The 26,882-nt window shown below is 50.6% G+C and overlaps 1 long non-coding RNA gene across 1 annotated transcript in view; it reads left to right on the forward strand.

The window, feature by feature from the left end:
• LOC131811572 (uncharacterized) overlaps positions 1-26,882 on the forward strand; it is a 183,615-nt gene that overhangs the window by 111,399 nt on the left and 45,334 nt on the right. The window lies entirely within an intron of this gene.

Genomic DNA, 26,882 nt, shown 5'->3' on the forward strand with positions numbered 1-26,882 from the left:
CGGCCCAGCACAAAGGCCCGGCGTCAGCAGCAGGGCGGGCGGGGGGCACATTCCTCTGCTCAACAACAAAGGGGATCACGAGCACCTCCTGTTTTGGGCAGCCGGTGGTGGAGCCTTTCACCTCTCTGAGCCTCAGTTTCTCTGTACGGCAGGGATGGTTCCAGGATCTGACCCAGCCGCATTAAACCGAATGGTGCACATGAAGGCCTGAACATGTGCGGAGGGTCAGGGCGCCCACCCATGCCAGCAGCTGCTGATTGAAATGCAGATTTCCTGGGCCTACCGCCATACCCAGAAATCGGGGCCAGAGCCAGGGAATCTGCATTTATGGGTTCTGTAGCTAGGCTGGAAGCATGGCGAACTTGGCAAAATAATGCTCTGAAACAAGAGTCAGCACACTCATGCCCTGAAAATCCAAAGAGTTGGTGTTTTCCGCTTTGTCGGGCATTCTGCTGGTGCAGGGAGAAAGCAGCCACAGTCTGTCATCGAACGGGCCAGGCTGCCTTCCAATAAAACTTTATTTATGAAGACTGAATGTCAAATTTCGTATCATTTTCACATATCATGAAATATTTTTCTATTTCAATTTCTGAACCATTCACCATACCAAAATCATGGATCATAGAAAAATAAGCAGTGTGCTGGTCTCTTTGCCAAGCCCCACATCAGAACAGAGCTGCTGCTTACAAACATAATGAGCTACCTAGATAATTGCCAACTTTCTAGTGGCTGCATTTAAAAACAAAAAACAGAAAGCCAGATAAAATTGTCCTTAATGATATATTTTATGTATCCTATAGTATATGATATACTGTGCTTTTCACATATCATGGATATAGAAGTATTGAGATATTTTCCCTTTTTTGGGTTTTTTTTTTACACCAAGTCTCGTGCGTACGCTATAACTACAACACATCTCAACCTGGGCTCACACATTCCAAGCACTCCATAGCCACGTGAGCTAGTGGCCCCAGGCTGGATCGCTCAACTTTTAATTGTGTGGTTTCTGTCACGCGAGACTAGGGGGCTCTGACCAGCCTCCCATTTCATAGAACAGACAAATTGAAGCCCAACGAGGAAAAGTGGCTTCTCTGAGATCACATGGCAAGTCCATTTGCACGAAGTGTGTGCTGTGCTCTTTCAGAGGTCAGGGGCAGGGACAAAGAAAACCAACCTGAAATGCACCTGCTAGGGGCCAGGGGCTGGGGGAGCTCCCAGCAATTCCAGGAGGGCGTATGCCAATGGGTCACATGTTATAGACAGGGGGCTGGGGCTCAGAGAGGTGAGCTTACTCACCAGAAATCATTCAGCTGGTTAAGTAAGTGGTGGGGTGCGGCTGGCACCAGGGAGGGCCTGTTGCATACTCAAACCCACCACGCTCCTTTGCCTGCTTGGGAAAGGTGGGACATGGCAGCTACAACAAGCATTAATTAAGCAACTACTACATTCCAGACATGGTGCACTGTGGTTATCCACGAGAAGTGTAGGAAGCCCAGCCCATGCCACGGGAACCCTTTGTGCTCCTTCTGGTTGCTTCCACTTAACACCCCCGTGGTGCCTCCCCTTCCTGCCAGGAAGGTCCTGGCTCCCTTGAGCTCACTCCATGCCCTTCCGCCAATACCCCGTGAGCTCAATATCCACGCTGACAATGCCCCAGCACCACTGCTCAGTGCCTCGGCTTCCTCTGCTGCAGGGACATGATCCCCCATCCTGCAGGTGTCTGGAGAACAGCCTGGAGGGCGAGTTTAATGGGGAGTGTTCACTAGACCAGGCTATGGCACCCAGGGGCCCAGTCACACACCGATCTGGGTGCTGCCTTGAGGACCTTCTTTTGATGAGGTTAGCATCTCCAGTCCTCCGACTTTAAGTCAGGGAGGTCACCCTCCACAATGTGGGTGGGTTTCGTCCAATCTGTTGAAAAGTCATAAGAGCAAAACCAGGTTTCTTTCTAGAGACATGGAAATTCTGACTCAAGCCTATAGGTCCTGCCTGAGCTCCAGCCTGCCCTGCAGATTCCAGATTTTCGGCTCCACTACTGGTTCCCTAAAATAAATCCCTTGTTGGTTCGGTTTCTCTGGAGATCCCCGGCTCATACAATAACCCCCCACTGCTTTCGACTAACCATAACCTTTAAGAGCTGCCTTCGCTGTCAGGGAGCCTGGTGGACCTGCTACGTTGCCCAGACCCCCTCTCCTCTCCCATTGCCCCTGTCTGCATCTTTCCTTGATCACCTCCCCAAACTCCATCAACCTGCTCTAGGTTTCTGCATACCACCCAGCCTCACTGAACATCCTCGATCTCAACTTACATGTTTTGTTTAGTGTCTGTTTCTCCCATTAGATGGTGAAGTCCCATCTGGGTGGGGGTGTGGTTTCATTCACAGCCTGGAGTAGAGCTGGTCCATAGTAGACACTCCACAAAAATCATTTAAAACGTATTAGCGCATGGAAACCTCACATTTGCCTCATGAGGTGGGCACTATTATGAATCCCCATTTTATAGATCAGGAAACTGAGGCCCAGAGGCAAGAGAGCCAATCGTCCGAATCTGCAGAGCGAGGAGGTGGCAGTGCTGTCCGCCTGCCACGCCCGCTGTGGGTGGTGGAAAGCAGTTGCCCACCCCAGCCCAGAGGAAGAAGCCGGTCACACCAAAGTGCGGCTGAGGTGACGGTCAAGGGCTGTGGCTTACGGCTGTGTGACCTTGGCCAAGTACTTGCTTTGTTAAGCCTCAGCTTTCTCATCTGAACAATGATGATCATGGTACCTAAGTCACCAATGTCTAACTTTACTCAGTCTGCTGAAACCAGCTGGCTTCCTCAAAGCCACATCCCAGATACCCGTCTCCTAAGACTCTTTTCTATTCCTTTTCCAGTCCTGGCCCCCTTGGGGTCACAAACAGCCTCACTCTGGGCCCTACTTAATACCCCATCTGCCTCTAGCTAAAAGACCACGGTGGGTAATGACTGCTGTATCCCTGGTCATCTTGCCATCACCTGTCGCCTTGTGGAGGTCAAGGCCCGGAGGCCCCTCAGCACCTCCATTGTGTGAATCCACCCTCCTTGGAGGCAGGCCCTCCTTACTGAGGGCCTTACTGAGCACGGATGTGGATCTGGTCTCTGGCTCTGTGATCATGCACAGAGCTTCAGTCATGCCCCAGAGCTTTAGCTGGGCCATCTGTAAAGTGTGCGCAACACTGTGAGAACTGGAAACAGACATAAATCCTGGACCGAGCCTTGGGCCCAAACACTGGTACTTCTTTTTTAAGCCCTGGAACCAGACAGACCTGGGTTTGAACCCCAGCTCTGCCTTCTACTAGCTAGTATGGCCTTGGGCGGATAACAAGACCTCTCTGAGCTTGTTTTTGCCTCTGTTGTAGGTGGGTGAAAATGCTGCTTCTCTTCTTAGGTGTCAGCAGGATATTGTGAGGTCATGTCTGTGGCACCAAATACTTCAGTACTCTCTCTGGGCACATGTCTGGACTACATTTCCCAGCCTCCCTTGCAGTTAGGGTTCTGTGATGGAGTTCTGGCCATTGGAAGGTAGACTCGATCTCAGAAATTCCTCTATAGTCCTCCACCTGCTTTCTCCCCTCACCTGTCAGCTAGATGCAAAAATCTTCCCATGCAGGAGGCATGATTCTGAGTGATTCCCTGGACCAGCTGCGCCAACATCTCCCAGGAACTTGTTAGAGATAAAAACTTGGGGGACCCACTGTAGGCCTACTGAATCAGAGACTGTGGGGTACAAAAGTCTGTGTTTTTAAAACCCCTGCAGGGGATTGTGATGCACAGTCTTACTATAGAATCGCTAGTCTGGGAGATGGCAAAGGCACAAGTGAGAGGGAACCTGGGTCCCTCAGGAAGCAGAGCCCACCCCTGCTGACCTACCCGCAAGTCCCCGAGCTTGGGGGCTGCTTGTTACAGCAGCTGGCCTGCCCCGATGAATAGGATTGTTCTAGTAACTGGCTTAGACCAGGTACGGCAAAGTGGGGGCCCGTTATTACAGCGGTTATCACACTCTTCCGTCCTGCCTCGAGGGTTCTGTGTGGGGGTTCCAGGGGGACGCTGAAAGGCTAGGCCTCCACGGCCAGGGTTGAGTGAGGAGCCGTATGCCAGAGTCCCTGCAAGTTGCAAGTGAGACTCTGCCATTGGAAATGAACTTCTGCCCGTGTCGCAGAGGCTGGGGGGTGGGTAGTGGAGGGCTGGTGCCCACAGTGACCTCCCCAGGCCTGGTGGCAGGAAGCCGGAGACAGGCATCAGCCCGGCATCCTCCAATTAGCCGCCATCCCTGACCCCATCAGGGCGGGAGGAAGTGCTGGCGCTTTCCGGCACTCGGGCCCACCTGCCTGGAGGGCCGGCAGGCTCAGCAGCTGGGGTGGTGGCACCTGAAGGTCCCGGCCTAACAGGGCCCCACTTATTCCTGGGATCTGCAAAGGGTTAGTGGGTGGGGGGCCGGGCGGCGGGGAGGAAGTGTCAGGGAGTAATCACATGGGGTCAGGCTGACCTCTCGGCCCAGCCTCGGGGGCAGATGTGCCATGTGGGGCCAGGTCAGACCTTGTTTTCTTGGAGTCCTGGGGAAGGAAGTGCTCTGGCAGTTGGAAATGGTCCACTTCCCAGAAGCTCCGGCTGATCTGTCTGTGCCCTAAAGGGAAGATGCAGGCTCCCCGGAGCTGCCTCTCTTTGGGCAGGGGTGGGGGATGGAGGGCACGTTAGCAAGCATCTGCCATCCACAGCCTTGCTCCTGGACATCTAGGAGGGTCTGTGTGCTTCTCCCCTCGGTCGAGCAACATACAACACATTTGCTGACGGTGCGTTGGTGCCCTGATGAGGCTAAGCCCTCAGGACGTCTCTCTCCCATTTTACAGAGGAGCGGATGGGCGCACAGTGAGGAAGGGCCGCCTCCTGGGTTCCCACCTGCCCAGAGGAAATGGTGAGGCTGACGTTTGAGCAGAGAGGCAGACTCACTCTTTAATTGTGGTAAAACAGCTAAAACATAAAGATGGCTATTTTGACCATTTTAAAGCACACAGTTCAGTGGCAATAAGTAGATTCACATAAATGTAGCTATCACCACCAGCCGTTTCCAGAACTTTCCCATCTTCCCAACTGAAGGTATCCCCATTTTCCCAGCCCCTGGCACCCACCCTTCTACTTTTCTGTCTCTGTGACTCTGACTCCTTTAGGAACCTCGTACAGATGAAGTCATACAGTGTTTGTCCTCTGGTGACTGGCTTCTTTCATTCAGCGTCATGTTCTCAAGGCTCATCCCTGTTGTCGTGTGCGGCGGGGTTTCCTTCCTTTATAAGGCTGACTTTCATATATTTACCACATTCTGTTTACCCATCCATCTGCTGATGAACATTTCTGGGGCTTCTTCTACCTTTGGACTGTTGTGAATGGAGCTGTTCAGGACTTGGCGGTACAAATATCTCTCTGAGTTCCTGCTTTCAGTTCTTTGGGGCATAGACCTAGGAGTGGAAATGTGGGGTCATATGGTTGAATTTTTAAATTCGATATTTGATTTTTATTGCTCTTACTTATTATTATTTTCCTAAGACTTTAGTTTTAAATCATTTCCACACCCAGTGTGAGGCTTGAACTCACAGCCCTGAGATCAAGAGTTGCACGCCCTACCGACTAAGCCAGGCAGACACCCCTATATTCTGTTTAATGTCTTTGAGAAACTCTCACCTCCTTTTATGGGGCAGGAAACAGGCCCAAGGACAGGAAGATTGCCCAAGTTCAGGGAAGGAAGGTCAGCCAAGCTGGGATCGGAATCTTGGTCTTCTCACTCCCTCCCCATGAGATATCTTGAGCTGAGAGTGCAGAGACTTTTAGGATGATAGGCCATTTGGAGGGGGCCCAGAGGGGCCAGCTATGGGACAATCTGGCAGAAGAGCATCCCAGGCAGGGGGAAGGGAGGGTCTGCACGAAGTCCCAGGGCACTGGTCAGCCTGCCCTGCATGAAAGACAGAAAGGGGTCTCTTTCCCCATCCTGTGCTCTAGGATGATGCCAGTGAGGGGTGGCAGGACCTCATGGGATGGGGAGCCATAGCCCATGACCCAGCAATTATACTTAGAGGTATTTATCCAAAGGATAAAAACATAGTGCTTCAAAGGGTACCTGTACCCCAATATTTATAGCAGCGATGTCCACAGTGGGCCTGGAAAGATGTAAGGAGATGTAGGATAGGTATGCAGTGGAATGCCATCAAAAAGAATGCAGTCTTGCCATTTGCAAGGACATGAATGGAACTAGGGGGTATTCCGCTAGACGAAATAAGTCAGAGAAAGACAATACCGTACGCTCTTACCCCTATGTGGAATTTAAAGAACAAAACAGGAACATGGGGGAAGGGAAGGAAAAATAAAATGAGATGAAAACAGAGGGGGGCAAACCGTAAGAGACTCTTAACTCTAGGAAACAAACTGAAGGTGGCCGGAGGGGAGGCGGGTGGGGGGGGGATGGTTAAGCGGGTGTTGGGTATGAAGGAGCCCCTGATGGAATGAGCCTGGGTGCTCCATGCAAGTGACATATCACTAAATTCTACCCCCGAAACTAATAATACACTCCATGTTAACCTAATTGAATTCAAATTAAAAAAAAAATTTTTTAAGATTATTTTAAGCTGATGGGGTGCCTGGGTGGCTCAGTGGGTTAAGCCGCTGCCTTCGGCTCAGGTCATGATCTCGGGATCCTGGGATCGAGTCCCGCATCGGGCTCTCTGCTCAGCAGGGAGCCTGCTTCCCTCTCTCTCTCTCTGCCTGCCTCTCCATCTACTTGTGATCTCTCTCTGTCAAATAAATAAATAAAATCTTAAAAAAAAAAAAAAAAGATTGGGGCGCCTGGGTGGCTCAGTGGGTTAAGCCACTGCCTTCGGCTCAGGTCATGATCCCAGGGTCCTGGGATCGAGTCCCGCATCGGGCTCTCTGCTCAGCGGGGAGCCTGCTTCCTCCTCTCTCTCTCTGACTGCCTCTCTGCCTACTTGTGATCTCTCTCTGTCAAATAAATAAATAAATTCTAAAAAAAAAAAAAAAATGTTAAAAAAAAAAAAAAAAGATTATTTTAAGCTGAAAGATGTTCTGAGTAGACTGATACTTTGAAGTCACTCTGGCCAGTGGAGGGAGAATGCACGGGAACAACGCAGGCTTCGTTGGGGGTTTGGTGCCCACCTCTAGTTGGGGAAGTAGTGGGGGGGGGGGGAGTCAGGAGGTTGCTGCCAGCACCCAGGGGAGAGGGTGCTGGTCTCCTCTGGGAAGAGCGAGGCGAGATGCAGCAAAATAGGCTGAGGGAGGGTCCTTAGGAATCACACTCTTCAGAACAGGTGACGGATCCAACAGGGGCAGGGGAGGAAAAACAAGGAATCCGAGTAGCCCTGCTTGTGTATTCATCCAAGAAACAATCATTGAGCCCTGCCTTTCCTAGGACTCTGGGATAATGAGGCAGAAAGTGCGTCGCTTTTCAGCACTGTACAGTCTGACATGGAAATTCACTAAAAAGGGCAAAGCAGAAGGTGAAAGTTGTAGTCAGTGAGGTTTACGAAAATGTCCTGAAAACTAGTGATGAAAAAACAAAACAAACAAACAAACAAAAAAGCCAAAAAAAACCCAAAAAACCCCAAAACCTGTTTTTGTGCATTTTGTTCAGGTGCCTGGCATTGAACCCAGGATTTGACCCGTGCTTGTTGTGTGACCTCAGATGAGTCACTGCGCTTCTCTGAGCCTGTTTCCTCGTTTGTCATTGAGGGCAATAATGCTTTCTTCTCGGAAGTGTTGTGGGAAGTGAGTAAAACATATGCGCCAGGATGCCTCCAAGGGTAGAACATGTGTCTAGGTCATTTAAAATCATTCATATATACATATATATGTATATATATGTTGTCCATTTTATCAGTATATGTATATGGTAACAACAGTTTATACATATATATGTCTATAGTAATGCATTTTTTAATACATTTTTTAAAAACGAGCATTGGGATTTCCTAGAAGCTCTGAGTTAATGTGGGGGTAAGGGGAAAAGCTGACCGGCTTCGTGCTCCATGTAGGGTCCGGCCACCTGGGTTTAGGAAGCACCCAGACTGCCGATGCTGTGTTCAGCAGGCCTGGGTATGCAGTGGGTGCTGCAGAAATGCTGACTGATGGCTGCCTTTGGAGGAAGGGCTAGCAGGGGAACTCTGGCTGCTTTTCCACCGTCTCTGCCCCCTCCTCTTCCCTCCCCTCCCCTCCCCTCCATTTAGCCTTTACAAGTTTATGAAGACGGTTCTGGCCCCATCAGGGCTCTGGGCAGGTCCCCGAAGAAGATTAAACGAGATGAATATTTCATGGCCCTGACTGACAGCTGCCGAGGACCTGTTGTGGGTCTGGCGCCCACATCTAGTTAAGGCGGGGGGGGGGCAGGCGGAGGGGAGCGGAGGGGGGCCCGTAGACTGCGCATTGATCCGCTGGGCCCAATCCGCGCTGATGAAACGCTCTGCCTCCAGCTCCCAGCCAACGGCAGCAAGTAATGGGCTTTAAGAGGCCCGGGGACCAGGGGCAGCCTGGCCACCCTGCCCCCTCGGGGCCCGCAGAGGCTCCACTAGGCCCCCGAAGACCCATTTCCCTGTCTCCAGCTGTGGCCCCCTCTGTCCCCACGGTGCCAGCGCCGTCATCCTAACGAGCTAAGACTCCGCGTTTCTGACGCCTCCGGCTCAGCTCATCACCCCATTAGGGCCTGACGCCAGTCTCCCTTCTCCAGGGGACGCGGATGACAGGGTGGCCAGGCGCCTGCCATCCTGGAGACTCCGCAGAGTGGGTGCAGAGCCCAGGTAGCCTCGGAGTGAGCCCTGGGAGCTGACTCTGTCACGGTGGGGTCGTCCGTTCCATCTGCTCCTCTGATAGCCGGGCCAGGAAACAGGTCCACTCAGGGAGGCTGAAATGGGGATTTATTGCCCTTCTCACCCCAGTTGTTTCTAGATCCTGAGCTCTCCAGGCTACTTACCCTACTTTCCTTCCACAGAAATGCCTTCTAGTATCTCACTCTGGCAGGGAGAAAAAGCACGTGCTTGGCACACCAGGCTTAACCATGAATTGCAACTCACCTTTATTGCCTTCCACTTCTGGAGGACACAGATCCAAAATGGGTCTCATCGGACTGAAATCAAGATATGGGACGGGCAGTGTCCCTTCTGGAGGCTCAAGGGAGAGACTCCCGTTTCCTTGTGCCTTTTCCAGCATCTGGAGGCTGCCTGCAGTCCTCGGCTGATGGCTCGTAGCCTGTGGCTCTGTCCTCGAGGCTGGCAGCGCGGCATCTTCAAATCTTGGTGACTCTCCTTCTAATGTCATACCTCCAGAGCATCAGAGGGAGAGGGAGAAGCAGACTGAGCAGGGAATTGATGTGGGGCTCGATCCCAGGATCCTCAGATCATGACCTGAGCCGAAGGCAGATGCTTAACTGACTGAGCCACACAGGTGCCCCCTTCTCTAACTTTTATAAAGGACCCATGGGATCACAAGCGTGATAATTCAGGACGGTCTCCCCCCGCCCCTTCTCAAAGCCCTTAATCATATCTGCAAAAGCCCCTTGCTATGTAACAGGGATCAGGAGGCAGGCATTTTTTGGGTGGTCACAATTGTGCCTATTTCCCATGGCCTTGGATAAACCCGAGCTCTGTCACTCACCAGCTCTGTGACTTGGAGCAAGAACTTCGTCTCTGTGAGGTTCATTCAGCTTCCTCTACCAATGCGGGGCTGTGTGAGGGGACTTCCTTGGGCCCTGGCAGCTGAAACAATCCCTGGGAAGGGGCCCGGCATTTGTGAGTGGTCGGCGTTGGTAATGCAAGCTGATCAAGGCTGCCGTTCTCTGCCCAGGGTTGGAGGTACTAGTCTACGGTCTGATTAAGTGAGCTTTCTAGTTTTTAAATTTTAGCCGTGAACGCTCTGATCCATAACGGTCTTGTCGGTAATGGTCCGCAGATGTCATGGGCATTGCTCAGTAGGAAGGGCAGCTAGGGGACCTGGGAGCCTGGCACTGCCCCCAGGCCCACCCCAGTGACATCCCCAAGCCCTTGATGTCACCCAGGTTGAAAGTGCAGGTCCAGAAAGGAGGCTCAGCTTTCTTGGACATAACACAATCCATCCTCGTCGAGTGCCGGGCGGGGCCTAAGAGCGGAAAGTCTGGACATGGACGCCGCTGGTGCCTTTTCCAGGATTCGACCCTCGGATCTAATCCCAACACTGCCCTTTATGAGTTTTCCTCCAGCCTGGAATGAAGAGACGGGCTGTGGATGGTCTAGGCTGAACGCAGCAAGCAGTGAACCTGGGTTTTTCCGCTCAGATTCCAGCTGGGCTTGTTTTAATGCCCCTGCCTCCTCAGAACCCCAGCTTCACTGCCACGGCAGTCATGGTTGCCAAACCTCACATCCCTGAGAGGGCATAGGGTTTTCTCCCATTCAGTCCTGGAGAAGGGATATGAATGAAAATGGGCATCATGGTACTCTCCGATCCCCACCTCAGAGACTCCAGGGCGGGTCGGGGGAAATGTCCTTGGACAGCTGAGAGCCTGGCTGCCGGTGTGCAAATCTCTGCTCTGGATTCCCTTGGCTGTGTGTCGTTGGGAGAATAGCCTCACCTCTCTGAGCATGAGTTTTCTGGTTGCAGCGAGTCATGAAGAGTCCCTGAGATAATGAATGCAAGGGTATGTTCAGGGTCTGCTCTCCGTGGTATACGTTCAGTAATTCTAAGCAATTACATTTTATTATACTTGCTAGCAATTAATTTTATTATTAACCATGGAGCCGAGAGAGCATGAAAAGGAAAAACGACCCTCACCTGTGCTCGGTGTTAAAGCAATACCAGGTTTTCTTTTCACTGCTGCCTTCTGTGTAGGGAATAAACATCCCAGACTGCGCAGAGGGGCGAGAACTCCCATCTTTTGCGTCTCTGACTCTCCCAGAATCTCCTGCTATTTTCCAGTTGGGAACCATCTTAAGGAGGCACAAAAGGAGAAGCAGCGTCCAGTCCCAGACCTGCTGTTCTTGTGAGACCTCCGTCCTCGGCTTCTCTGTTTTCGGGGAGCCAGTGACCATTCTTGTGTGCCTGTTCTCTGGCCCTAAGCTTTAGCCCACGCCCAGGTGACTGTTGACAACAGCAGGTAACTCCCAGGCATTCAAAATAGTGAAGAAGGAAAAGAGGAAAATAAAGAATGAGCAGCTTGTAAGTTACCGGGATAACATCACCTATTTAAGGTTAATTAGTGTTCTTAACAACCAACTGCTGTGTCATTAACTTACAATAGCAGTCTTGGGGGCCAGCCAGCATGCTCCTACAGACTAGCTTGGACAGCCAGTCCAGGCTGGGTGTGCAAAGAGACTCAGATTGCAGACTGATTGGGAGCTGGCATTGCTTCCACGGGGTGCAGGGAGCTGGGGGCTGCTAGAGAGGAGACCTGAGGAGTAAGGCATCTCTCCAAGTGGATATTTATTTATAGCTGGGCTCTCCGAATAAATAATCCACCAAAGGGGCAGGAGGGGTGAGGCTGTTGGAAGTTGGCCAAGCCTGGATACTGGATCTTGCCAACGTGACACCTCAGGGACTTGGTTCACCCTGGGATCTGGGGTGCCCAGTGTTGGGGAAGGTGTGAGAAGCCTGCTCTGGGGTATAATGTGGTGGCAATTTCATTTCTCTGCTTTATGCTTAAAAATGTGGACCTTGGATCAATTGCCTACTGTCTGCCGACTTCATCCTCCTTAATGTTAAAATGGCACAATGGTCCAATAGATGGTAGGCATCATAAATGTAGTTTCCATGTCTTTGGATTCAGCAGCTCTGGTGGCCGGCCTCCAGGAGGCTCCGTATAGGATGCCATCTTTGGTAGTTCTGCCCTTTGTGTAGTTCATTCCCATACAGAGTAGGGCTGACCTGGATCACTGACAGGATATTGTGGAAATGATGTTTCTGGCTACAGAGCCTGGGTCATGGAAAACATTGGCTTCTACCTTATCCTCTCTTGGCTCACCTGGTTTGGGGGAGTCAGCTGTCGTATTGTAAGGGCACTGAAGCAGGCCTGGGGACCTGCGGCCTTGCACCATCAGCTGGGATCAACTTGTCAACCATGGGAGTGGTGACACTATAAGCCAATCCTCCAACTCCAGTCAAACCATCTGATGACTGTAGACCCCACTGACATCTTGACTGGGACCTCCAAAAGATCCTGAACCCAAACCACCAGTGGAGCCACTCCTGGGTGCCTTGTACACAGACATTATATAAGGTATTGTTGTAGTAAGCCACTAAGTCTTGGGGTTATCTGTTCTTCACCCCCAGATAATTCATTCACTAATGTGTTATCAGCTCTTAACCCAGTGTTGGCCATATGGGGGACATCTAATAAGTAGCTGTTCGTGACTATGATATTACTTCATAAGGTTGCTTTGCTGGCTACATGCGCTAACCCATGGAAGTCCTTAACATAATGTCTTGTACGGACAAAGAGTCCAATAAATAACTACCATTGGCATCACCATCATCTTCGTCATTATCAATATTATTAGTCCATGTTAGTTTCCGGATAGAAGTGGGTAGGGTCCTTGGGAATGGGATTCCCAAAGAGCAGTGTCTGAGGAAGAAAAATGAAGGGAGAAGCAGCAAATCATGAAAGGGTAGATGAACTAAAAGGCAGTTGATAAAGAAGAGAGGAAACTCTACGTGGCCTTTGGAGTGGGGATCCTGGATCCACATGCTGGCACTACCCTAGCAGCTATGAGTCAGTGAGCAAGTCCCATTGCTTCTAGACTTGGGTTTCATCACTGTTGAATGGATTTGCTCTTCCCCACCACCTTCCTGGGGTAGTGTAGTAGAAAGAAGAGCTGGGGGAGTCAGATCCTCTACTGACTTTACCCTTACTTGGTTGAGGTTGCCCTTCAACCCTACTTAGCACATGGTGAAATAAAGGACTTGGATTACATAACAAGGGGATTCCTTCCATCTCTGGTGTCCAACAACGGACTGTTTTTTTTGCACATCGCATTCCTGTGGGGACCGGATAAGGAGAATCTGCTTCGGAAAAGGGTCATCAGAGAGGAAATAGGCAGAGGGAGGTCTCAACACAATGTCGGGGTTCCCCCTCAGGGTCTAAAGTCCCCACAAGTGCTCTAAGGTGCCTACATAGGAAGCCAGGCAAGGGGACATATTCCCCCAGAAGCATTCTGTTGGCCATGCTTGTCGCATATGGCCAGATTCAGTTCCAGTTCTAAATTCCCATGCTTCACTGGTCATTAAAGATATAGCTTATCATTTCTGCCCAGAAAGAATTTTATAGAGATTTTCTCTTCTCTCCACTTCTCTCTGGCTTCTTCATCCCTTGCTCATGTTGCCAGCTACACATCTAGAAGTCACCAACTTGAGCATTGGCTGTTGAACATCTCTTCTGTGCTGGACTCTGGGAATTTAATGGTGACCAGGAAGGGCACAAGCAGTGGTCTCATGAAGCCTGAAGCTTTGTAGGAAATTGTTTTGGGGTATCATGAGTGTTGAAAATGGTGATATCATGGGAGCAATCATCAGGGGATCTGAAGGTTGAGAATCAGGGAAAGTCTTCCAGGGGAGAGGTGTTGACGATCCGGGCTCTGGCATTTGGAGGAGAGTCTATGTGCCAAAGGCAACTTTCTCCGGGGAGTCACTCCAACAGTGACTGGTGGTGTAGGACAAGAGGGCACTATGGCAGATCTTCAATGACCTTGGGGGAAGTGTCTCAGGTCCCCCCAAATTCATGGTCACAGAATCAGCTGATGGCTCAGTGAGAGTCTGGACTAGTTCAGATGCTGAAGATATTAATCTCCTCAAACTGGGTTAGCTGCCAAAGGGGATTTATTGACACATGTATCTGGGAGTCCAGAAGTGGGACTGACTTGAGAAGCAGTAAGTCTTCATGATGGTGCACGTTCTCTCCCTGTCTCTCCCTGTATCTAGGTTTGCCTTTTTCTGTGTTTGCCTTAGTCTGTCCATCAGAAGCAGGGCATTCTTCCCGTCCATGGACCTTGTAGTCAAGAAAAGGAGAGAGTGGCTACAGGTACTACGAGGCCTACTAGGCTATCTTCTGGCCTACTTGGCCAGAGTGCACACAGAATCCCGGGAAGGCCAGGGTCATCATCTAATCACAGGCCAAAGGTGGCACTGCTGTGAAAGCCACTTGGAGTGAGTGAAGAGGAGGAGCCCCAAAGAAAAGGGGGCACAGGGGAAACCGCCATGTTTAATACTCGCTCTCCTTGATGTACTTGGCCGAGGAAGATGAGTTCTTTGACTCTTTCCACAATATCGTAAATCCTTGTGATTTGTCTCCGTTAAAATGTCATTGTTGTGTTTGAAGTGTGTGTGTGTATGTGTGTGTGAGAGAGAGAGAGTTTCTGCTAAGACAGATGTTCTAAAGAGAGAAATTATTTTCTTTTTTTAAAATTAGGGTATAATCGACATAAACATGGTATTAGTTTCAGGCATACGCATACTGATTCAGTATTTGTATGGATTGCAAAATGGGCCCCACAATAAACTGAGCTGACACCTATCACCATGCTAAGTTATAAGGTTTTCTCTTGCAGAAAATTCTTGAGCTGGGTGATGGTTTTGTGGGTCCTTCTCTGACTGTAATGTGCATACCCCTTATTGAGGCACCCTGTTAATATCCAGGTTCTGACTCAGCTGGCCTGGGGTAGAGCCCAAGAGCCTGTGTTTCCAACAAGCTCTCAGGGGTTGCTGACTTTGTTAGCCCCACAGACCGAATTTCATGAGGCAAGGGTCTATTTAATCTATATTAATTTATAATAATTTGGGGGCTGGGGAGGTGGAGCAAGAAGCAATATGTTTTAGTAGAATCAGGTAAAAATATAATCTCAGATTAGATTTTTAAAAATCTAGAAATCATTTTCCTCTCTAGAAATGTTAACCCAGGGGCGCTGGGGTGGCTCAGTAGGTCAAGGATCCCAGGGTTTTGGGTTCGAGACCCTCAGCAGGGAGTCTGCTTCTCCCTCTCCCTCTGCCTTTCTTGCTCCTGCTCTCTATCTCCCTCTCTCTCGAATAAATATATAAAATCTTAAAAAAAAAAAAAAGAAAAAAAAGAAAAGAAACTTTGGCCTAGATTTTGAGGAGTAGTGGATATCCTGTGTCTGCCCGAGGGGGCCAAGGCCTTAGCTGCTCTCATGGGCATCCAGTCTGTTGACTGTGGATGAATGGTTGGACGGATCTGAGGGCAGGGCTATGAAGTGGCAATCAGGGGGCCCCAAGAAAGAGTTAAACCTTCTGGCAGGCCAAGCCCCACAGTCCCAGGCAAATGCAGACAGAAGTGACCCTGTTCTAAGGGTTAATACCATTTTGTTTTCCAAGACTATTTGCTCTATCAGGTTAGCGCAGGCAGAAGGTCAGGGGGTCGGCGGCCCCCCTCCGCCGCCCCCCTTCTCTCCCCATCCCCATGTCTCCTCATTTGCAGCCTCACTGTCTCCTTTAATCGGAGGACCCCAGACACTGAGCTTTCCGTGGGACGTTCCCACCGGCTCTCTGGGCTCCCTGGCAGGCCCTCAGAGCGGGGTGCAGGGGTGTCGGCTGAGGGGCGCTTTGTGCGTGGGCAAACAGGCCGCCGAGATCTGTGCTGTGGTTTCTCTGCACACAAGCAGGACAAGAAGAGAGTCCTTTGTTCCCTGTGCCTTTTCTTTCCTTTCTCATCCTTTCCTTTCTCTTGTGTAAGAGGGTTTCCCTTCTCTTTCTCCTTGCGGCCCTCACTCCCCCCTTTGGTCTTACTTCTGTGTGCATGCATTCTTTCTTTCCCTCTCACTTTGTCCTCTTCTTCTTTTCTTTATAAAACTTCGGTCTCGTGGAACTGGACGTTAAGTCAAGCTTCAAATCCCAGCTCTGCCCCGAAGCAAATGAGAACCCATCTCTGGGAGTTCAAGACTCAGTTTCTTCATTACGAAGTCAGGTTAACCATCCCAGCCTCTGGACTTAGAGTTGGCAGTTAACCCGAAAAGATATAAAGCCAGGATCTCGTATACAGCAAGTGTCCTATAAATGTTAGTCTTTCCAAGTCCTTAAGACTTTTCTCTTCCTTTTTATTCCTTTAGCTCTATTTCTTTTAATAATTTCCTTTTACATTTCTGGAAGTTTCTTTTTTTTTTTTTTTTAAAGATTTTATTTTATTTTATTTGACAGAGAGAGATCACAGGTAGGAAGAGAGGCAGGCAGAGAGAGAGAGAGGGAAGCAGGCTCCCTGCTGAGCAGAGAGCCCGATGTGGGACTCGATCCCAGGACCCTGAGATCATGACCTGAGCCGAAGGCAGCGGCTTAACCCACTGAGCCACCCAGGCACCCCTGGAAGATTCTTTATAGGTGGAAGACTTCTAGGCAGAAGGCAGGGTGATATGATGACAAGGACCTGGCCATGCTACTTTCAGAGCTGTGTTATCTTGGGGAGGTCATGGAAATTCTCTAACCTTTACCTCCTCCTTCCGTAAAATGGGGAGAAGAGTTCTTTCCCGTAGGGCAGTGGAGAAAATTAAATGAGGTGATGTGCGGCCATTGCCTACCACGGAGCCTGGTGTCTACTGCTTAGTTTCTGTCCTGCTGCTTGTTTCCATTACACACAACAGTGCTCAAGTGGGCAGCTTAACCCATTGGTGTTAATCCCTCTGGTGAACAGCTTCCTCCTTCACCCATCCACCCAGCTATTCAGCCATCGCCCGTCCCTTCGTCCGCCGTCCTCCTGTTCGCTCACCCATCCATTCAGCCATGCTCCACCCCTCCGTCGTCCCTTCCATCTGCCCACCTGCCCATCTGCTCATCCCTCGTCCCGCCTTCTACCCCAACATCCACCACCCTTTTGTTCGTCCATCCATCCAGTTACCCTTGGATCACCCATCCGGCCATCTGTCCACCCACCTACCCAGCTACCCATCCATCCCCCAGCCTGCTGCCTGCCTGCCAACCATCCAACCATCCATCCATCCATCCGTCATCTACCCAGCCAGCCATCTATCCACGTGTGCACACCTCCGTCCGCACACCCATTCATTCATTTATTCAACATGGCTACATAATACAATAATATTGGCCTAAAGCACGCCTTATCATAAAATTCTACGTGACACTTCAGAACTAGAGGGAAGAAACAAAAAAAGAAAGGAAAGGAAAACCAATAACACCAACATGATCTGGGAGCCATAAGGCCCTTCCTTCCAGTCTTCTCCCGGAGCAGGCGGGGAGGGGGGATGGGACTTTGACCTTGAGGACAGGACACATGAGGTTGGGAAGTTCAGTGGTTTTCAGGCTGGCTTCCCTGGCATCCAGGAGTTCCGTGCTTGTGCCAGAGGGGTGACTGGTGGAGTGGCTGCCACTTCAAACGGAGCAGCTCTTCGTCTTATCTGCCTTTTATATTGGTCTCTGTTTAAGACACAATTTCAGAAACATTGAAGAGTTTAGGAAGCGTTCAATGGCAGGGTCACCAGCTGGTACGGAGACTTGGCGTCACTCTGGTTTGCTGCAGGGGCTAGAGTGTTTGGCACACACGTGGCTGTCATTCTTTCCGCATGCCCCCCTGCCCCGCTCCCTTTCATTTATCTGTTCTGTGTTCTACCCTCCCTCTCTTTTCAGTGCCAACTCTGCTCTGTCCTCTAGCTTTATTAAAGCGGGGCGGGTGGGACTGAGGTCAGGAGTCTAAGTACCTGCCTCAGGCACTATTCCTTATACGACAAAAATATTAAATACCTTTTTCCTTCTTGGTAAAAGGATTAAAATTAAAAAAAAAAAAAGAAAAGTGTTCAGCTGCTAAGCACAGTTTTTTAAAGCACTTGAAAAGCTGCACGCTTTACATACCAAAGAAAACTAAAGAAAGAGCTGTTTTCTCTCCTGCTAACCACTGAGGACAGAGGTAATCAATCCCTCCCTCATGTAGATTTTGAGGGGTTCTTACCGCACACCAGGCACTGTGCTAACAATTACATGGATGGGCTCATTTAATCCAAGAACAACTGTATATGGTTGGTGCTATTATTATCCCCATTTTTCAGATGAAAAAGCTGAGGCTCAGAGACACCAAGGCATTTGCCCAAAGCCACACAGCAGTCAGAGCCATGGAACTCTGGTTTGAACCCGGGAATTATGACGAAGATACACCCTGCCTGCAGTGGAAAGCCACTTCCCTGGTATGGGGTGGCCAAAGGGGCATGAAGGAGGAACCCCAGTGGGGCTTTTGTTCTCATCCCCACCTCAGTCAGTTCGTAATTTCCTTTAACAGATTTTACAGTGAGCAGCGGAGGGGATTATGGGGCTCAAACATCCGACAAGCGAAAACAACCGATTCTTGGATTTAGAAGGAACCGAGGCTGGTGCCTGAGAAACGCAGAGCTGGCCTCACGTCGAGGGCTGGCCAGGCACTAATCGCGTGACCCTGTGGCAGCAGATTCCTTCCTGGAGACTCAGCTTCCTCATCTGGAAGAGAGAATGGAAATAATGCGTTAAGTCACAAGGTGACTCCGAGAGTTCTAGAACGTTAGGCAGAGTGCCCGGCATGCAGTGACAACCCCAGAATATCAGCTGTCGTCATCACCGTCATCCCGCTTTGTGGCTCCGTAGGAGAGTCTGCGTGACAGGCTCGTGCTGCGGCTGAAACTAGGGCTAGCACTAGGTCCTAGCACTAGGGCTGGTACCTGTAGGAATAGTAGTACATTTTATTTCAAGGATAGAGGTGAATGCAGATATTTGGGGTTGGTTTTTAGTTATGAAATCATGCCACTATCACGGATATCAGTAACCCCACTGTCTACTGAGCCCTAATCAGGTATCAGTTATGATCTAACACTTTGCATGATTTCCTTCCACACTCCGTCTGTGTAAGGCACTCTTTGACCCCATTTTACAGATGATGAAACTTGAGGCAGTCCCTCAACAATGATTTATGGAACACCCACGAGCTGGCATCTGCTGTTCCAGGCACTATGGATACAGGGGTGATAAGAACAGAGCTTCTGTTTTTGTGTGTGAGCTTAGTTTTATTTGGTGGATGGGTAGTTACAGATTAGGAACCTATAGTCCAGTGAGATCATTCCCAGCACTAGTAAATGCTGAAGAAGAAGAATAGGGTAATGAGACAGAGGGTAGATGGTTGAGGTCAGGGAGAGAGGGGTCCTGGGAGGTGATATATGGGTCAAACTGAATGACAGAGGCAATTGGAGATAAAAAGCATTCTAAGCAGAAGAAGCTGCCTATACAAAGGCCCTGGGGCAGGCAGAGGTTGGAGAGAGGTGGATTAAGGGATTTACATCCTGCAAGCTATTTGTGGCATTTGAGCCCATGATTGGCCCCGAAACCAACATCCTGAACTCTCTTTTTTTCCTGCCTCCCTGGATGTTCCATCTGCTGGCAAAGGCTGCAGTTAAGCTATGACCTTGCTGGGTGTTTGCAGGGAAGAATTCTCTGGAACTGTCATTTTCCAGGAAGCAAGCACAATCGCCAAGGGTGCTCATCTCAAGAGAGAGCTTCAAAACCAGGCTTCAATTCTTGCTTGGTCAATAACTAAAACTCCAATGAGAGCTCATGGTCATGTTCACTCTAAAGTGAGGTCGCCCCAACCCCTGGTAGCTGCCAAGAAGGCAGAGCATGAGCTGTGCATTTCTTATGTTCAAGATGTGGGGAGAAGACACTCTACAAGCGAGGGCTTCCTAAAGGGCAGTGTGCACCTGAATGTGTTGGGGATCATGTGAAAATGCAGTTCTGATTCCCTAGGTCCGGGTCTCCGGTTCTGCATTTCCAAGAAGCTCCCAAGTGAGGCCAGGCTGCTGCTCCCTGGAGCCTACGTCCAATAACAAGGATACGTGAGACTGAATCTTCCAGAACAGAGAAAGATGGCAAAGAGTATTTACTACTCACCAAGTGTCATATTTTGCCCTTGCTACACCACTGTGGGTCAGGCCGCATCATTCTCCCTGTTTTACAGATGACAACACTGAGGCAATGGACAGGTTACGTGTCTTGCCCAAGGGCACAGCACTGTGGAAGCCAGCTGTCTAATGTCAAAGCGTGCTTTGTCGCTCCCTCTTTTACTGCCCTGCCTGTCCCACCTGGAAGATGGGAACTTGGAAGTGGGTCAGAAGTGGCTCTCTGAAATTGGATGTCACGATCAGAGGAACAGACTGTCTCACTTTAAGGAAATGCACACCGGGAATTTTCAGGATCACCTGTCAGGTGGGAATGTTTCCCGGCATTAGTTGCCAAGACAAAACTTCTAATCCTCTAGAGAAGCACTCAGTGCTGTCTTTGGAGGGATTTTGAGAGCCAAGGGATTTTGTCTGTGTCTTTTGGGAATCCTAAAGTTCTCAGCTCACCCAGTTCTCCAAATACATGAAAGCCCCCATGGTCTGCATGAAGGAGAAGGAATAATTTGGGAGCAACCTGGCCTGTCCGGCTTTGTACTGCATTCTCTTGATCCTGCCATGATTAGCCGAGCCATGGTTTGGACCATCAAGGTGCCTGTCAGCTAGTGAAAAGAGCTGGGAAATGAAATAAGTTATCTCGGGTCAAGGATAGGGGGATAAGTACAGAGTCTCGTGGAGCACACACGGGGACCCCTAACCTAGACCTAGAGGGGCTCATGGACAAGCAGTGTCCTCCCAGCCCTGGGTTGGAGGATGTCCACCCTCCCATTTACTCACCCAGCCCCTCTCCATCAGCGGCAGCCTGGTCCAGCCAGGCCCCTTGTGGCCAAATCTTTCCCACTTTCTCAAGACAGCAAACGATAATAAAACATCTGCAGAGGTTGCCCCTCAGCCTCCCCCAGCAAAGGGCACAGTTTACAACCCAGAAAGACACAGTTTGCCAGGAAACTCAGAAGCAAGAAGGATTCCCCTCTCCTCCCCCTTCCTAGTCCAGCCTGGCCGCTGCCTCCCCCGCCTCGAGCCCCTCCCCATCCTTCCTCCCGCCTCCCCTGCTCGCCCCCCGCGCGCCCCCCCCCCCCCGCCCCGAGTGGAGGAACTTGGCAAGCCATCTCGTCGCCAATCAATCTGTGGTGTAACAATTAGCACTTAGGCACCACTCTTGCTAAACACACGCTTAGAAAACACTTAAAAAAAAAAAAAAAATGGAAGACGAGTCATCAGGGGTAGAAGCCGGAGCAGCACCGTTGGGGGGATGTCAGGGAGCAGAGCCAGGAGGAGGCCTGGGGAGGAAACGGATCAATGCGCTGCAGAATGGAAGGCATCTAATACCCTATTATTGACGAGGCCAAAGCACTTTGAAGCGTGTTTCCACCGTGAGCAATTAGTCTGCGAGACCGCAGGAGTTAAGCTCACACTGCCAGCCCCCCATCTCCCCTTCCTCCCCGCAAGCCGTTGGATGACACTTTCATTTGGTCGCGAGCCCCCGCAGCAGTGGCGCCAGCCTGCAGCCATAATGGGGCCCATCCGAGGCAGGCCAAATGCTCCAGCCTCCCAGAAGGCCCCCGCCGCCCCCCACCTGCCCCGGCCCCCTCCCCAGCCGCCTGCGCCCCGCGCTCCCGGTAACAGAATCCAGTCGACACGGAGTCTGTCTGCGCGCCTGCGAGCTGCCCAAATTGATTGTAATGGTTTTATCGCGCGCAGAGAGACCTGGCTGTTTTCTCGCCTCTGCTGCCGGCTTGCATCAACGCCCGGGCGGGAGGAAGCGGGTCCTCCTCGGCAGCAGTGGATCGGATGAAAGGCAACTTTTGTTTGTTGGCGAGAAGCTCACACAGCCTCCCCCACCGCCTGTCTCCGGCCCTGTTCAAGGCTGTTGTTTTTCTCCTGGCCACCCAACTTGTTGTGCCCACAAGGGACTCCGTGAACAGCCAACAAACAGCGGGGGGCTCCGCGGGGGTGGGGGTTGGCTCCTTCCTGGAGCCAGTTCTGGGCTCCTCTCTAAGCGCTGGAGTGTTTGGGGAAGAGGGTTCCAGCAGGGGCTTGAGAGCGAGAAGAGTTCATGACAGAGCTGGTCAGTACTAATCACCACGAAGACGGTGGTGACGGCTAGCTAGCATCTTTGAGGGCTTAGTGGGAACCGGCCCGGCCTTTACGCACATTATTGGCGGGGGTGGAGGGGGGTAGTTCTCTAAATTCTCACAGCAGCCCCGTGAGGTAGGCATTAATATCCCCCCCCCCCCATTTTACAGACAGGGAAACTGAGGCATAGAGCAGCGATGAGACTTGGACAGGGTTACACAGGAAGCTGGAAGAGTGCGTGAGGGAACCCGGAATCTGGCCCAGCTAATGCTTCATCTGGTTCATTCTCTATACTTGGCGTGGCGTCCAGGACTTTGTCTCAGGAAGAAGACGCTGGTGTAATGCGTCATTCCCAGAACCGGGTATTCCCCAGCTAGCACCTGTAGCAGTGCGTGGACAGCACCATGAGGACAAGGATCCCCTTGTGTGTTCTGGGGATGGGTGTGGGGACAGGGATGGGATATAGTCTCTTCTTAACATGTATCCCTTCTTTTTCCTTTGGGAACACTTCTCTGTTTGGGAAGAGGGGGCAACAAAGTTAAATGTCCGTTTGCGGGAGCAGCTTTATAGTCACGTGGGAGAGTGATCTTCTGCCTTGGAGGAAGGACCCAGTCAAAGCAATTAGGTGCAAAAGCTTTGGGGAGTAGTTGTGGATTTCACTGTTGAGGGCAGCGCTTAACCGCATGGGCCCAAAGAACCAAAAGGAGTTGTAACCAATGTCTGCAACATTGTAGACCGTGGGTCTGCAAAAAAGGACAGGAACGGGCAATCCTTTACATTGGACCAGCAGATTCATGGAAGTTTCCAAATGTTCTTGCAGATTTCTTTCCTCCTCTTCTCCCATCTCTTGCCCTGTTGGTTGCATCCTCATCTATTTCCTGTTCTCATGCTTCCACGCATTTCTGTGCTGAGTTCAGGGTGAGGTCGGCTGTCTTTGAGAGCAGGAGGAACTGTGGGAATTAGGTAAAGACAATGTCCGAATCCCCAAGGCAAGGTGCCCACCTCTGCATCTCACAAGAAGGCACAACGGCTCTCATGAGCCCCTCGGCATTGGTGGCGATCTCTTGCCTACGTTCTGGATGATACGCCAGCCACAAGCTTAAGGGATGGTATGAAGACCCTAATGGGTCCAAGGAAAGGAGGGTATGGCCAAGGACAGAAAGGAGACAGGAACAGGAGATGGGGTGGGAGGGAAAAAGCCAGGGCTCTTGCCCCACCTCTGAGCACGACCCAGGTCTGTGTGGTAGATGATCAAGCTCCGTTTCTCCAAGTGGAAAGTGGGAAGGACAGATTTTGATACTCCCAAGGGCCCACATGCTCTACAGGCCCAGCGTGGGAGGACACAAAGTCCTGTTCACCGTGAGAGCAGGTGCCCTGAAGGGGTGAGAATGGAGAGACGCTCCTGCCGAGGGAAGGACCTTCTCTCGAACTCTAAGAGCCGTGCAGGGAGCAGAGGTGTCTCGGGAACAGGGCTGGGGGAGAGTGGGAGGGCAGAACACTGATGGGTAGGAATGGGGAACTGCAACCAACACCGCTCCCTTTTACCACTCAAAACAGTGAGGTCAGGGAGCTCGATTTGAACCACTCCAGGACTCTGAAACTGGCTTACGTGATGGGTTGGTGAGCCCTTTCCCTGGGGAGGCACCGCAGCAACTGAGTCCCGAGCATGTGGCTCAGTGTCCTGGAGCTGCCGTAGCGCTAGTGCCAGGAACGGGGTGGCTTAAATAATCCAGGTTTATTCTCTCGCAGTTCTGCAAGGTAGAAGTCCCAAAGCAAGGTGTCATCCGGGCCTTGCTCTCTCTGGAGGCTCTGGGGGGAGAATGTGCTCCATGCCTTTCCCTTAGTGTTTGGGGTTGCCAATAAGCCTCTCTTGTCACATGGCACGCTCCGTGGGGGTCTTCCTCGGCTTCTCTTTGTACAAGTCTGTCTGTGGACACCAGTCATGCTGCATCAGGGTCCACTCTGATGGTCTCCTCTTACGTGGATGACATCTGCAAACACCCTATTTCCGAACAAGCCCATATTCACAAGTTTAGGGGTTAAGGCTAACTGGGGGGGGGCGCACAAAATTCAACCCCATCAAATCATGGAAGAAGTAAGTCCATCATGGAAGGAGTGTAGGCACCGGCACTGGATAAGGAGTTAGGGAGTTTTGGACTGTTCCGCATCACGTCCCACAGGCCTATCTCTGAACAAGGGACAGTCCTCGGTAAGCTGGGACTCAAGTTGACAGCATCCTGCTCTGGCAAGGGCCACATCCCCTGTGCAGCTGCGGGGACTGCTCAGGCCAAGAGTAAGAGTAGCCCAAAAGCCAAGGGAAGAGTGACCGTCCCAAAGCAACCTTCAACCAATGGGAGGGGCTAATGGGGGCAGAGGTTAAATGCCTTCCCTTGGTCCTCTGAAGGGACCCCTCTGGGATGCATTCTACACCCTTCTCAGAGGTTCCAGTGCAATTGGAATCCCATTCCCTACAGCAGCTCCTCAGTGATATGCTTGTCATGGCTTCTGCTTCTCCCTTGTCTAGCTCTTTCCACTCCCTTGAACCTGAGTCCTAGAATCACCTTGACCTCCTCCGCCCCGACTTGGCTCCCATCCTGCCCCATCACCAATACAACTATCTGTTTCCAAGTCCTCATCTCAGGCCCAACTTCTGGCGGATTCCCAACTAAGAGAGGCCTGGGCCCTGGAGAGAACTTGGATCATTTTTTTCCCACAATCTAGGGCCTAGCTCTGCCCCTTTAAGCACTGACGACAATAAAACCATTTTCCACATGCCTCATCTGTTTTAATCCTACTGTAGTGGGTTGAATTGTGCTCCCCCAAAGACACAATCTGGCTTCTGAAATCTCTAAATATGGTCTGATTTGGAAAAAGGGTCTTTGCAGGTAGAGTTAAACTGAGGATCTGAAATGAGAGCATAGTGTTTTATCAGCATAGTGGATGACAAGAATTATTCACTGGGACAAAATAAGAGACACACGGGAGAAGGAGATTTTAAGATGGAGACAGAGAAGGGAGTGATATGTATATAAACCAAGAAACACCAAGGATTGTTTGTTGGCACTCACCCAGCTGTAGGAGAGAGGCATTGATCCCCCTCACAGCCCTCAGAAGGAACCAACCCCTCCATCTCAGATGTCTGGCTTCTAGAACTGTGATAGGATCAGGTTCTGTTGTTTGAAGCCACCCTATTTGTGGTAGTTTGTGACAGTAGCGGTAGGAAGCAAACTCTCTGTTAGTTCTTGCCATATTAATGTTCCACTTGCGAAACGGAGGCTCAGAGAGTTTAATTCATATGGCTGGTAGACAGTAAAATCTGCTTTTAAAGTTATTTATTTATTTGACAGAGATCACAAGTAGGCAGAGAGGCAAGCAGAGAGAGAGGAGGAAGCAGGCTCCCTGCTGAGCAGAGAGCCTGATGCAGGGCTGGATTCCAGGACCCTGGGATCATGACCTGAGCTGAAGGCAGAGGCTGAAGGCAGAGGCTTTAACCCACTGAGCCACCAATGCAGATTTAAATCTGCATTTAAATCCAGCTTTGTGTCGGTCAAATCCTTCCCTTAAACATTCTTCTCTGCCTTCTTCCTCAGAGAAGTTACTGCATTTCCTCTGGGTTTGGGGGGGACTCCTGAGGCCTGAGAAATTCTGTTTTAGGGCCCAGGTGATCCAGGGCCTGGAAAGGGAAGATCATGAATAAATTTGGCAAATGAGGCTTCCCCCTGTGTACTCTTGAGCAGTAACTAGGAAAGACAGTGGCCTAGGGGGTAGGGAGTGAGGGGTGATGCTGAGGGTATTAGGGCCAGGAACTTTTGAGATTTAAATTAGTGTAGTCTCATAAAGCTCTGGAAGCCAGGAGAACTGGGGGGATTAGAATTATTTTTGCAACCAATATGGTGCACCTGTGCTGTACAGAGGTCTTCTGCAAGTCAGATTTCAGAGGGAAAGTTCACCGAGAGAGTGGGGGAAGGGCTGGACAGGGAGGTAATCTTCCATGTGACCAGAGGCCCGGAAGGAAGCAGGCACAGGTTGGGATTAGGACTTGGAAACAAAATGTAATTTCAGCTTCTTGTGGATAGTCACTGGGCCCTATGGAACAGTGACCATGCAGTCCTGTGGCCCACAGCCAAGCCAGCTGGACTCCCTGGGCAGAGACTCCGCACTGCATCTCCGTAATGGGCTACATGAGAATAAAGGGGGTTGAGTGTTAAAGGAAAAAGTTTAGATTAGCTGAAAGGAAAGTCTCTTTCAAGGTTGGTGTGAGTCGATGGAAAATTCAGCTTCTAAGTGGAAAGGCGGGAGTCCAATCCCCAGATTATAGGCTCCATTAGTGATGGATGCATTAAGGGAGTTCTATGAGCCTAGCATGGTGTTTGCAGCATGAGTCTTTTCAAATAAGAAAAAGAGCAGGTGTTGGGGGGGGGAGAGAGAGTTGCACAAGGGTGTGTTATTAAGAACAGAAGGATGTGTGTCAAACTCTGCCTTCCAAGGAAGAAGAGGGAAGGTGAGGAGAAGGTGAGCAAACTGGTTGCAAAGAAGAGACACGTCCGATTCACTGAAACCCTTGCTGTCCAACAGACAGCACGCATTGTTCCCTCTCCCACCACTGCCCATAGCAGACATCACTAATCTATCATTCTACTCTTTCCATCGGCGTCCCATGAAGGTTTTTTTTCTGAAGATGCTGGACGAGGCAGGTGCTAAGAGAGGTGACATGAGAGAGAAATAACCTGACCCTTTACCCTTTAGGTGATGAGGGTTTGTTTTAGAGAAAGGCAGGGAAGTGTGGAAGCATAGGAAGCCATAGAGACACGCGTACCCCAATGCTTCTAAGACCAAGGTACGGAGCAAGCCTCCTGGAGAACTGGACCAATGGCTCATTTCCATTCAGGTCCAGCAGTCATTCTAGCTATTTCCTCTGG

This window comes from Mustela lutreola, chromosome 11 (genome assembly GCF_030435805.1).
Source record: "Mustela lutreola isolate mMusLut2 chromosome 11, mMusLut2.pri, whole genome shotgun sequence".
NCBI classification, from domain to species: Eukaryota; Metazoa; Chordata; class Mammalia; order Carnivora; family Mustelidae; genus Mustela; species Mustela lutreola.